This window comes from Phalacrocorax aristotelis, chromosome 6, assembly GCF_949628215.1.
Source record: "Phalacrocorax aristotelis chromosome 6, bGulAri2.1, whole genome shotgun sequence".
In the NCBI taxonomy this organism is placed as follows: Eukaryota; Metazoa; Chordata; class Aves; order Suliformes; family Phalacrocoracidae; genus Phalacrocorax; species Phalacrocorax aristotelis.
This window is the reverse complement of record NC_134281.1, coordinates 35,564,758-35,577,916: the sequence shown is the minus strand read 5'-3', so window position 1 is coordinate 35,577,916 and position 13,159 is coordinate 35,564,758.

Sequence of the window (13,159 nt, the reverse complement as noted above, 5' to 3'; positions counted from 1 at the left end):
GGTGAGAGTCCCGCCATGGCCTTTTCCTTGTGGCTTGCAGAGCTGAGGAGGACGGGAGATACTAATATTCAAAAGAAATTAGAAAAAAAATAAATCAGACAACTCTGCTGGGACTCTAAGTTCCTGAAACATAACAAAAATGTTATCTATTGTGATGTTTTTTAAGAGAGAAAAAAATGAAAGAAAACTCACTTGTATTCACATATATGATACAAATTTTAAAATCAGACTGAATGGGAAATATTCTGCCTTTTGTGACCCAAGGACTTTTAAGAATCAGGGGTATGGTTTTAAACTGCATTTTCAGTTTCAGAGTAGGTTTATATATCACATCCTGTTTCCTTTAAACTGGCTTTAACCACAGCTCTCTTTAATAATATATTTTGCCTTTTATCAATAAGTAAATAAATATAGAATGCATTCTTTTATTTCACTTTTCTGCAACAATGGTAGGGGTGTTTTTCTTTTCACCTATGATGTGCATATAATACTGTCTGTGTTCATCTGCTGTAATTTTATTACCTGGTGATTTCAGTTCCTGAAAAATGTTGTTAATTGTAGCTTCAATAGTTTATATAAGCTGATTTAAGAAAGATTTGTAGCATGAAACATCACTCACAGGTGAATTATGGTGGCCTTGCCACTATACCGTGTAACTTATAAATGGAAATGACCTGTTATGTCATCTCTTTTAGCACCCACCACTGATGGGCTCTCCCCAGCACACATCTGAATGGTTTGTCCAATCCACTCTAAAATGACTCTAAAAGCAGCAGGTGTTATGTCTTAGTTGCTTGAAATATTACTGTACTATACAGTGACAATAGTTTCAGTCCCAAATGTAGCAATGTGCTGTGCATCTCCTGAGAATTCATTTGGAAACTTTGGGAGGACAAGGGAAAGAATAATTACAAACAATCTCTTTTTTTTCTTCTCCCTACTTTTTTTTTCCATTAATAGAAAACTAATATTAAAACCAGGCCCTGAAGTAGCCAAATTGCATCAAAGTCAGTCTGTGTTTTGTCAATGGTGGTGCTGGAGCTAATAAGTGTTTCTGTTTTGCACTGCAGGCTACAGTAGTTATACTAACGGTATTAATGACCCTATGAATGCTTCTGGGCTGTTTTGTATACTGCAAGATGATGATATAGAAAAATGAATGAGTTATTTTAAGCCAGAAAAAGCAGACCCAGAATATTATGTTGATGACATGACTAGAGACCTAGAAAGCTCTAAATAAATTTGGGATGTCCCGATTCCCAACCATTCCTCTAAACACTGAAGTGTATTCACAAATATTTTGGGAAGGAGACTAGTGATTTTTAAGCCCTCAGATCAAGATCATCTCTGCAAAGTGAAAGCAATATTGACTTAATGATTTATTACTTGTAGAAGAGAATAAATACATTTTTCAAGAGCTTTCATAGTTACATGAACAGAATATGTATTTTCAAAACAATCTTTATGTAACAAAAAAGCAAAATTGAATAGATCACAAAGTGCAGGAAGTTCCTTGAGGTGATGTCCTGATTTCTTTGGGCCTGTTCTTCAGCTGAAAAGTGTCTGCACTGGCTTCTGTTAGTGTTTGATAAGATCCTATCATAGCTGATGATCAAGTCATGCTTGACTTGTGTAGAACCAATAGCTGCCCCCTGTGAAAGAAATATTGACTGATACCATTAGCAATAAGGACATTGTATTTTACACCGAATACATCATATTTCTTCTTTAAAGGTAAGTGCTGAAAGATCCAGACTGTCAATTCAGCTGAATAGACGTGAAGCCCCGTTTGAGAGGTTCAGCTCAGCATAAAGAGCTCGAGCACAATGAGTTCTCCTTTGTTAGTAATCCTGTCACATCTCTCTTCAAGCTCTTTTTGTTACTTCCCAGGTGAGTGTAAACTTTGCCTCCTTCATGTCCATGCTCAGGTTCTAGCACTGCCTGGGCTCCTCCATATCTGAGCTCCACCATTGTTCTTATTCAAATACAATTTTACCAGTATGGCTTTTGTGGAGTTATGTTTGCTTTAGTTTCTGCTGAAGGGAAGTGATATTCATCTTTGTGGGAAGAAAAAAAAAGCAACACATCCTCTTTACTGTCCTGTGAAGAATAAGCATGGAAAGAAACTTCACTGAAGAGCATGGACTGAAAGGATGTATTTCCATATTTCTCTTCCTTTTTCCTGTAACGGGATCTGAAGAGTTCAAATTTAAAATTAAGTTTTGAATTAATTTGGCTTTAATAAATAATTCTGTTCTTCACTAACTTCTTAATTTGTCACTCCTCAATATTTATGTTATTTATTCCTTATTGGAAACCATAATTGTACCTACGCGTTAATAATTATATGATCTAACATATGGTTGATTTGCTTATCTTCAGGTAAAAAAATGAAGCAATACCAAAAGGAAAATAGTTTTATTGTAAATCTCAAGTCGAGGAGCTTGCAGTCTGCTAATTCAGTGAATTTCTTTAGTGGTGCACTTAAAATATTAATCCTAGAGGAGGAACTTGGTATGTGCGATACTTCAGGGTTAGTGGATAGGAAGCATTATAACACCTACCCATAGTTCACATCATAAAACCCTCTTTTGTTGCTGCTGTTTAAAAGGAAGGAAACAAAATTGCAGTTCTTCAGATACGAAAACTCAAGCTTGGTGCAGGCTTGGGAATCTCTGTGGTTTCTGCAGAACTTCTGCTGTGGAAAATGTTTACATCTGTGCTAAACTAAACTAATCTATTCAGTCTTTTGAAAGGTCAAAATAAGAAAGTGAGTCTGCAGAGTTCTCAGCTGTATTCATTTCCTGCCTGCCCCATGGTTATATGGCCAGCATCTCTGATTAGTTCTATTTACATATTACATACATCACTGTCACAATTAATCTACAGGAAGCTAGTTTCTCAGTTGAACCACTCAGTGTTTACAACTAGCTCTCCACAAATGTATAGCAATGACATCAGTGCTCATTAGACAATTGCGTTCTGATGATGAGCTTCCGTAAGTACTCACCTAGGACATTCACATGCATTTTAAAATGTGGTTTTTTTAGTGTGGTATTCACAGGAAATGTAAAAGGCAGGAGTGTACTCTAAATCCTGCCCAAAATATACTACTGAAGTTGTTCGCTACTGGATTTATTTCCGTCTTACGGGAACCCAGAAGAATACCTCACATGACAACCTGCTTTTTTTCCAAAAGAAAGATTTTATCAATCCCTGCTAACAGTGCAAGCAACAGCAAGTATTAGGCTGAGTGTTTTCTGGTCCTTCCATGAAAGGTGTGAGAGAACAGAATGGAGAGACTATCAGTCATGCAAGAGGGCTGTGACTCCTGGTCCACTGAATATTAGCCATAAAAACAAATTCCCTACAGCAGACAAGGCAATAAAATGCATTTTACATCAGAACTGAGTCTGCTATCACTGAACTGCTGTGTGGTTTAAGCAGAGCCCTCATGTTGGATGTCAGGCATGTCCTCCCTCTGCGCTTTTCTTTTTTTTTTTTTTGAGGATCGAAAAAAGCTGTGTTCTAAAATATAACTTGGGCAGTTGGGCAGTTTTATTTCCTAGATGATGAAAGTTTTGCAGTACTAGTTTCATTTTCCTTCTCCCAGTCTATTATAAATCTTCTTTTACAAGGAGGCTGGCTTCAAGGCAGGGACACTCATTGTCACTGTTCACCAGCCAGTCATAGTCTCGCCTCTTCTTAGCTAATACCAGAATTTCCAACAAAAATCTTGTTATTAGGCATCAGGGTAACACCAGCTTCCCCAAAACTGCCATCCAATTTCTTCTTCAGATCTGCAAGTACCCCCAAGAAAAGCTTGCTGGTTACCTAGCACAGTAATATCCAGAGGGCTGTGAATCTTAGCCTTCAGAAAAGCTTCAGGCATAGCAGAGATAAAGTTCTGCTCTAGTAAAGTCCTTATGCATATGTTTAATTTCAGTCATGCAAGAAATCTTATCTAATGAATTTGCTATGTTGGATTGGAGACTATGTGATCTGGCCAAGATCTGAGACATTCTGGGATGCAGCAGATGTGAACTGCAGCGTAAGAAAGAATTGGACCCACTCTCTGTTCTGGACTCTAGGCAGTTACGGATTTTATGGTTTCCTCACTGTCACCCTTGCCATCATGTTTGTGACAAAACACCTTGCCATTTGGGCACTATCCATGTCTCTAATGTTTCTGGCTTTATGATGTGCTTCATTACTACGGTTTTGATTTGACACAGTCCTTAACTTTCGCAAGTGTTGACCCTGTACATAATGCTGTCCAAGATTAAAATCTTTGCTTTCTGATGACCAAATTATGCCCCAGTCCTGACAGTGTTGTTATATCCTCCCCAGAGGGTGGAAGGTGAGATAGCTGTACTGGCATCCAGGTCTTCTAGCGCCGAAAAAAGGCACCTCAGGTTGACAGGGTTGGCAGTGCCATGGCCACGGCTGTCCCTGTGCTCCCTCTACTGGAAAACTTCTGACATATCCTTTCTCCTTTCCAGCAGCCCTGCTTTTGGAAATCAACGTCCCAGGTGTTTTTCAGTCCAATCCAAGAGAGCTGTGTGCGAGAGCTGTGCACCAGCGCATCCCTCTGCTGCTGCCACCTTCCTTCCTCCCTTCCCACCTAACGCTGGGGTTTGTCTGATGCAGCCCAGCAAAGGGGAGCTTGCTTTGGTTTTGTTCAGTTTGGAGTAGCGATATACAGAGCAATATATTTTTTTTACATTTAATACATTTAAAAAAAAAAAAAGAGCAGTAAAATAGTCTGATATCTTGCAAATATTTTGCCTAGGAGGTTTTCTGGCGAAAGGAGTTTGTTGGGGTTTTTTTGCTGGACAGAAAACACCTGGGTTCGCCAGGCCCATTTCCAGTGCAGGGCACAGGCCTTGGCGTGGCAATGGCCTTGGCTCAGCGATGGCCTCAGCGCCCTGCCGGGGCCCACCAAGGGGCAAAGCCTCAGCCTCCACCACAGCAGTGGGTGGCTGTCACTTGGGAGCAGACACACGGCGTGGCTTGGGCTGCGGGGCCACGCTTGCTGATGGGAAAGGCGGTGAAAGCTCTGCTGGGCAGAAAAGGGCCTCCAGCAAGGCTCCATCTCCCGGCATACTGTGGTCACAGCATGCTGGCCTGGATGGTGTTCTCTCACGTGAGGGCGCCAGGACTGTATCTCCTGGCATTCCCTCTGGGTAGGGCCAGGGGAGGGCCCAGAGAGGATGACCCTGACAGGGTCCACCAGCAGTAGCTGCCAGTGTGGCCCCTGGCATGGGTGGGGCAGCTTGCAAAGCCATCACCCTGTGCAATTGTACACAGGGCAGTGCTCTGCCTCTGGGCTTACCCCACTCTCATCTTCCTTACGTGGGTAGAGAGAGCAACAGGCAGTGGCTGGACATGGGCTGACAAGATGTCATCTTGGGGTGTGGTGAGGCTGTGGATTGCCTCAGCGTTCTGAAAACAGTGTTCTGGCCACTGGGTTTCCTGCAGCAAGCGGGTGGCAGAAAGCCCTGCTCCCTCACTTGTTGCTGCTTGTAAACAGTTGCCCTGGGTTGGGCTGGCTGTGATCAAGGACAGGCAAACTGGGCTTCCTGGTCTGCTTACCCTACTCTTTATCCTATGCCTTTTACCTGTGCTGTTTTCCTTATCATACTGCATTCCTTTTCTGGAGGTAATTTTGTCACATCATGTCCTGTTCAGGTTTCCCCCAAGGTTCAGAGCTCTCTCTGTGAGCAGGGCCAGACCTGCAGCCAGCAGAAAGACTAGCTAGTGAGAGGTGAATACAGCCAGGCCGCCCTGGGGCCAAGGGGAATACACCCGTGTCCATGGTATACCCCTAGTGGACCCCTGCAGTGTCTCCTGGTGGGACAGCTGAGCAGCCTACATGAGTGCACAAGTCCTGTGTTGACTCTTGCCCTGGCTTCAGGTTTGGGCTTACAGCCTGATCTGCCTTGTGAGCTATGGGAGAGCTCATATGTGAGCCAGGCCTCTCTAGTACCCTCAGTTTTGCTATTGGGTTCACAGTGACTCACCCCAGACACTTGCCACAGTGTGAACTTCCTTGTCAGCCACCTGGGGGGGAAAAAGAGTTGGCCCCCTTGACTCTGCAAACTCAGACCACCAACCCTCAGTTCGAAGACCATTTGTATCAGAGAACCCTTCTGTCCCTGCTGAGAATGATCAGGATGCTCTTATTACCTGCTCAACCTATACATTGTCACTTCTGATGGATCTCTGATATCTAGAGCTGGGTGATCATGCACCATTTTCCTGGTCACCTTCTTCCAATGACAGCCCCATCAGTAAGAAATCCGTTTGTGTTGAGGGCACACACCCTGGTCATTTTTGTTTCCACTACTTTTGTGGCAGGGCTGTGTAGACGTGGCAAAAGCCACAACTGCTCTATTGACGTTTGCACCTGGCGTCATTATATTGTAACTGAGTGCGTGCAGGAACCTACATAATCTCAGTTGCAAGAAAACAGATGGACTATGAGCTGGGGTCCTTTTCTAGCTTCTGAAGAATTATTTGCACTGCTTCACCTCTGCGCTTGCCATGCTGTATTCATTTAGCAGGAGTGACTGTGATGGTTATCTGAGCAAAGCTGAAAACAATGAAGCCAGCAAGCCCTTGGGGCAGAACCAGAGCAGCCACTTCAAAGTAAAATCCTAGGCTTGATCCTACTACACGAGGGAAAGCCTCTTGCGCACAGGTAAGCCTCTCTGAAGTCTCAGGCTCCCGCAAACGTGCTTCTTTTCAGGTGACTTCTTAATCTGCACTTTCTGCTTGTTGTCACTTGAGGGCAGTTAAGCTCATATCAGGTCTTGCCCTAGCTAAGCGTGATTGGATCAAACCTTAGCTGTAAAATTATAAAAAACCCAGTACAAGCAAGGAAAAACTCATGGCTTTGGGGCTGGCTATGCCCAGACTGTGCCAGGGAAGCTGGAGTTTGTTAACTACCATCTTCCTTGGTGGGATAGGATGCTCCCCCTTTGCTTGAATACTGCCTGCTTCATCAGACCAGCTGGGACATTCTAAGATTATGAGTGCTAGATGTGAGACTGTCCTATGGTATTTCTTGATGCAGTCTGGTCTACGCAGAATTTAAACTCTTGGACAGAAGTTGCTGGTGAACAATATTAGTCACGTGAAAAAGATGGTTGTCCAGTGACCAATGTTCAGCCCTCAGTGTTTAATTGCAGCTGAATGCCACAGTAATAACAGGAGGCTGAGTAAGTCCAGCTAAAGGTAGTTTCTTGAAGAGGACAGAAGTTTCTTATCTCTCATCCGCACTAGGAGTGACTCACTGGCTTTGTATGGACATAGTGTTGGGCAGATGTGGACACACAAGAAACAAGTACCAGGGCTCCTAAGATGGAGGGGTGCAGGGTCGAGGAGAGAAGGCCAAGGTGTATGCAGAGCAGTGACCCATCAAATCACAAGTGTGTGGTGAAAACAAACCTGAAAAAAAGTGATGCTCATTGGTGCCTATCTACTGCAAAACAGGCACCCAGCTGGCTGTTGCCTCCTTGCTGTCCTTCTGGCAGGGGTGGTAGTCCCTGTGCCATACCTTCCCCTTCCTTAGGAGACATTGGAATTTTTCTCCTGCAATTTTTCTCTCCCTGCATTAGCAGCTGTGAGCTTTGGGAATAGAGGCATGGGTGACAGATGTGTACAGCTCCTGCCCCTGGCCTTAGTGATCAACATTATGAAAAAGTGTGAGGTGAAGTGGTCCAGTGTCATCTGAACCAACACTGAAAGAATGAGCAATATTGTTTTGGCCTTACAAAGCTCTGAGTAGGCTAATCAGCCAGGGTGATGGCATGGCTAATTGGACAAGTCTGGGTGTTGTGCTGGTACAGCTGCTTTGCTGGTATGTGCAGGGAGGAAGCCTTCTTGGTCAAAGTTAAACCACTTCTAGGTCCTCCCTAACATGCCTGGTTGAGATTTCCTTTTGGTGGGACCAGCTATCACATGATCCCTAGATGATACCTCACATGACTGGAATACTGTAATGGATGGCTACATACTTTTTAGGAAAGACAGGCCAACAGAGCAAGGTCGGGGAGTTGCTCTTTATGTGAGGGAGCAACTGGAATGTATCGAGCTCTGCCTAGGTGTGGAGGAAGAACAAGTCAAAAGCATATACATAAAAATTAAGGGGCAGGCAAATATGGGCAACACTGTTGTGGGTATTTGCTACAGGCCACCTGATCAGGAAGAGGAAGTTGACATGGTCTTCTATGGGACAGCTGGAAGTAGCCTCACAATTGCAGGCCCTGGTTCTCACGGGGGACTTCAACCACCCTGATACTTTCTGGAAAAGCAACACAGCAAAGCACATGCAATCCAGAAAGTTCCTGCAGAGCATTGAGGATAACATTTTGACACAGGTGGTGGAGGAGCCAACTAGGCAAGATGTGCTGCTGAACCTTATATTAACAAACAAAGAAGGTCTAGTTGAGGATGTGAGGATTGGGGGTAGCCTTGGCTGCATTGACCATGAGGTGGTCAAGTTCAGGATCCTGCACAGTAGAAGCAGGGTGACAAGTAGGATTACAGCCCTGGACTTCAGGAGAGCTAACTTTGGCCTCTTCAAAGGCCAGCTTGGAGGAATCCCATGGGTTAGGACTCTGAAGGCAGGGAGTCCAAGACAGCTGGTCAGTCAGTATTCAAGGACCACTTACTCCAAGCTCAAGATCGGTGCATCCCTAGGAGAAGTCAAGCAAAGGAGCCAGGACACCTGCATGGATGAGCAAAATGCTTCCAGGGAAACTCAAATGGAAGAGGGACAACCCCATGCACCAATACAGGTTGGGGGCTGACCTACTGGAAAGTGGCTCCGGCTGAGAAGGACCTATGAGTGCCAGAGGACAGCAAGTTGACCATGAGCCAGCAATGTACCCTTGTGGCCAAGAAGGCCAACGGTATCCTGGGTTGCATTCAAAGGAGTGCGGCTGGCAGATCAAGAGAGGTTATCCTCCCCCTCTACTCTGCACTAGTGAGACCACATTTAGAGTGCTGTGTCCAGATTTGGGCACCCCAGCTTAAGGAGGATGTGGAACTGCTTGAGCAAGTCCAGCAGAGAGCTACCAAGATGATCTGGGGACCAGAGCATCTCTCTTATGAGGAACGGCTGAGACACCTGGGTTTGTTCATCCTGGAGAAGAGAAGACTGAAGGGGAATCTTCTCAGTGCTTATAAATATCTGAAGGGTGGGTCTCAAGAGGATGGGGCCAGACTCTTTTCAGTGGTGCCCAACAACAGGACAGGGGGCAATGGGCACAAGCTGGAACACAGGAAGTTCCACCTGAATATGAGAAGAAACTTCTTTCCTGTGCAGGTGACAGAGCAGTGGCACAGGCTGCCCAGGGAGGTTGTGGAGTCTCCTTCCCTGGAAACATTCAAAATCCACCTGGATGCGTTCCTGTGCCCCCTGCTCTCGGTGTACCTGCTCAAGCAAGGGGGTTGGATGAGGTGATCTCCAGAGGTCCCTTCCAACCCCTACCATTCTGTGATTCTGTGATACAAGACATCAAAGCTGTCCTTGCTTTGCATGAGTGTTGGACCAGATGAGGCTTGGCTCCCTTCCAACCTCAGTTACTCTCTGATTCTGAATGCACCAAAGGACTCAAGAGTGTTCCTCAATACAAACAAGCCAGCAAATTGTTCCCAAAGAACCAGAATATTGTAGAGCAACGAACAGCACAAACCCCATTGATCTTTGCCTCAATCCAGGGTAGCAACTAAAGGAGTTGTACCTTGAAATCTCCACCAGTTTGCTCTCAGACATGCTTTGCAGGGGCTGCAGGTCCCTGATATGAGGTGGGGTGTACCTGGCTCTGCCTGGACCAGATGCTACTGCTGCTGTGACTCTGTCTGAGTAATTGGCAGAGACGCATGGGTCAGGGAGCAGCTGTTGAACAGGAATCATGGAGGTTTATTTAGTTAAAGTTAAAGCAGAATCAAAATATAAAGTGTTTGCCAAAGCAGATATTTTGCTGTTGGCAGGGCTGTGCTGTGCACACCAGCAGTGGGCAGTCAAAGTTCATTCTAATGTGCACCCAGTGTCCAACATTCACTGAGGGTGGGAGGCTGAAGAGGTGTCCCCAGCAGCCAGGGGAAGGCAGAAGTTTTGCTTTGTGTTAGAAGGTAGGTTTCCCCTTGGTCTTAGCACTGCCCTGGAAACTAGCACCAGAATGGAGTCTGCAGGCCAGATAAGAGCTGGGAAGAAGGTTCAATGTAAGGAAGAAAGTAACTTTGATTTATTTTTCTGAGACAGATGAGATCATTTCTTCCCTCCATGTCACGGTCCTGGGCTCTTGTATTTTTCATGCTTCATTACAAGTGTTTGTAATTGTACGTGTGGCTTCAGAGGCCAATTAAGCCTTCATTTGGCGGCTGCTCTGGATGCTGGAAGCCCTCCATTAGGCTGGGCTTCTGCCAGGGAAAAACACTACATTGTGTTTAACAACTGCACCAGCTCCTATCTGCTTAATGTTGATTTCCCGATTAAGTTCAGCTAATACTTTTCTAATTGTGTGAGCTGGGCCTGAAGCCAGGCTGGGTGACTTTTGCCAGCTGCTTCCTAGGCTGAATCAGAGATGTGCAAAACCCTCACAGAGAGTTCACTGTGCACATGTTCAGTTACACCTAAACAGTGTCTGTTCTCCCCAAAACTGACTCAGGCTTTTATTTTTGCCCACCACATTGCTTCCCAAGGCAAGCCCCGCACAATCAGGAGATGTGGATGCTAGAGAGCATACTCACCGGAGCATTCAGGGCCTGGTATGGCATGCAGCTTACACCATGAGCTACCAGAAAGGATGCCATGGAATTCAGAGACTAGTCCACATCTCTGCTTGTGGATGAGCCACAGACCATGAATCCTTTGAAGCAGATAATACAATACCAACTGCCCAGGAGGGAATATTTACAAATGGAAGGATCTGCTATATCCACAGGTCTGGATGTTCACAGGGGATGGAAGGGAGGACACTGACACCATGGTAGGGTAGGAGATCTCAGACACCGTATTCAGGCAGAGTGCTCAGGGGTGCTGTTTGTCTGCTGCAGATGAGTCACTCACAAGAGGGTGGTATGACAAACCTACTGGACCAGACACTTGTCACTGTGGTGGAGGCAGAGGTGTGATGTGGACCACCACTGCCTAACTGGAGAGGTACCAGCTAGCTGCAGGCTGGGCATCTGTGTCCAGGAGATGGTTCTGGAAGCCTCGAGGAAAGATGGGATTTTTTTCTTTTGGGAGCAAATGTAGAGGGAACATCCAAACAAAACATATGTGTATAACACTAGTAGAAGAAGGGTTGGCAATTCTCTGACATTCTTGCTGAGAAATAGAAGCCATTATCAGCAGATGACTGACAGCCATCACTGGAGGAGACCCATGGGCTACACATTAAAAGTGTGTCCTTCTCAAGCTTTTTCTCTCCGCTTCTGGTTCAAAAATACATATGATAACTAAATCTAAGCAAATGTGTCCATTAGTTGCAGGGTAGGAATGAACCTAAGTACGTATTATTTTATTTAATAAATGAATTAAATTTAATAATTGAATATGCAATGGCCAAGCAAACAAATAATTTAATAAAAAAGCTTATTTAATTTTAATTTACTCTGTGGAACGGCTATACCTTCAAATTAAAATATCAGTAGGGTAGAAAGCACTAGTTTTGAGTTTCTTCATTTTAGAAACATTACTCTATTTTAACTTTGAAACCCTTGCAGTTCTAATACAATTATTACACACTGGTCAAGTTTTAATGCCTTATTACATCCTAACACTGACAAATGCAAAAGAAATTCACACTGTCTCTCAGCAGCTTGTGTTTGGAGCTGATTTGCTACTGAGTGCAGCAGCCCCCTCCTTCAAGCTCCTCGCAAACGTGGCACTGGGCATCTCTGCAGGCAGTCACATTACAGGGAGCCTGGGCCAGGCCTGGGCCAATGCTGCATGACAGCACCTGCTGCTGGCCAGGGCCCCAAACTCACTGGTGGCCACAGGACAACCTGCATTGGCTGCACATGCTTGGACTGCGTAGATCATCAGGTCTCAGCCTGCACACATTTTGGAGAATTTGTTTTTCAAGAGTTTATTCATCTACTAAGAGAGAATAAAGAAAATTAAAGAGATTGATGAAAAATTAAGTGTTTAAGATAGGAAATAAGGTCTGGTAGAAAAAAATCATTATTTTCTTGAGCATAAAAAATGAAAATAAAACCTTAAAAGTGGCCACATGACAGGTTGAAAAGCTCATTTATCTTGGAATTTCTGGCAACAAAGCATGCTTCCTGCTTAAGGTGTTTGAACCACAAAGAGGAAAGTATAGAAGCTTGAGATTCACCTCAACTGAGCACTAGACATCCAAACAAGTAATTATTGTAGATGGTTTCCTGGTAGCATAAAGAAGCAGAGGGAGCAGGGGCTATTTCAGAGCAAAGTTGAAAACACTAATTGACTTTTACTCACTGGGGAAGAAGACATAGCATGAAAAATGGCTTTGTGGTTTGAATCATTAGAGGCTTAGGGCAGACTTACCAGCTAATGGGACGCTACTGGGAAGAACTGGCAGTGTTAGTAATGTTGTAAGCAATTTACAAAATGCATTTAAAGCACAAAAGGAGTCAGTGAAACCTGGCTGGAACTGCATGGCCAAACCTCCCCTATAACTTCACAGAGCCCCATTATGACTTCACAGAGCCCCCGTATCACTGCAGAAAGCCCCCCCTATAACTTCACAAAACTCACGATGACTTCACAAACCCTACTATGACTTCACAAAGCTCGTCTATGATTTAACAACAATCCTTTATGACTTCATGAACCTCCTTTACGACTTCAGAAAATCCGTTATGTCTCCACAAAGCTCATCTATGATTCTATGAGCTTCCATTATGACCCCATAACTTCCTCTAAGGCTTCACAAAGCAGCTCTATGAATTCTCAATTCTCCTCTATAACTTCGTAAAACCCCACTATGAATTCACAAACCCCATTACGACTTCACAAAGCTCTCATTATGGCTTCACAAAGCTCCCATATGACTTCACAAATCATCTCTACGACTTCACAAAGCACCATTGTGACTTCACAAGGCTCCTCTATGACTTTTGAATGACCAAGTATGAGTTCACAAAGCCTCTTTTG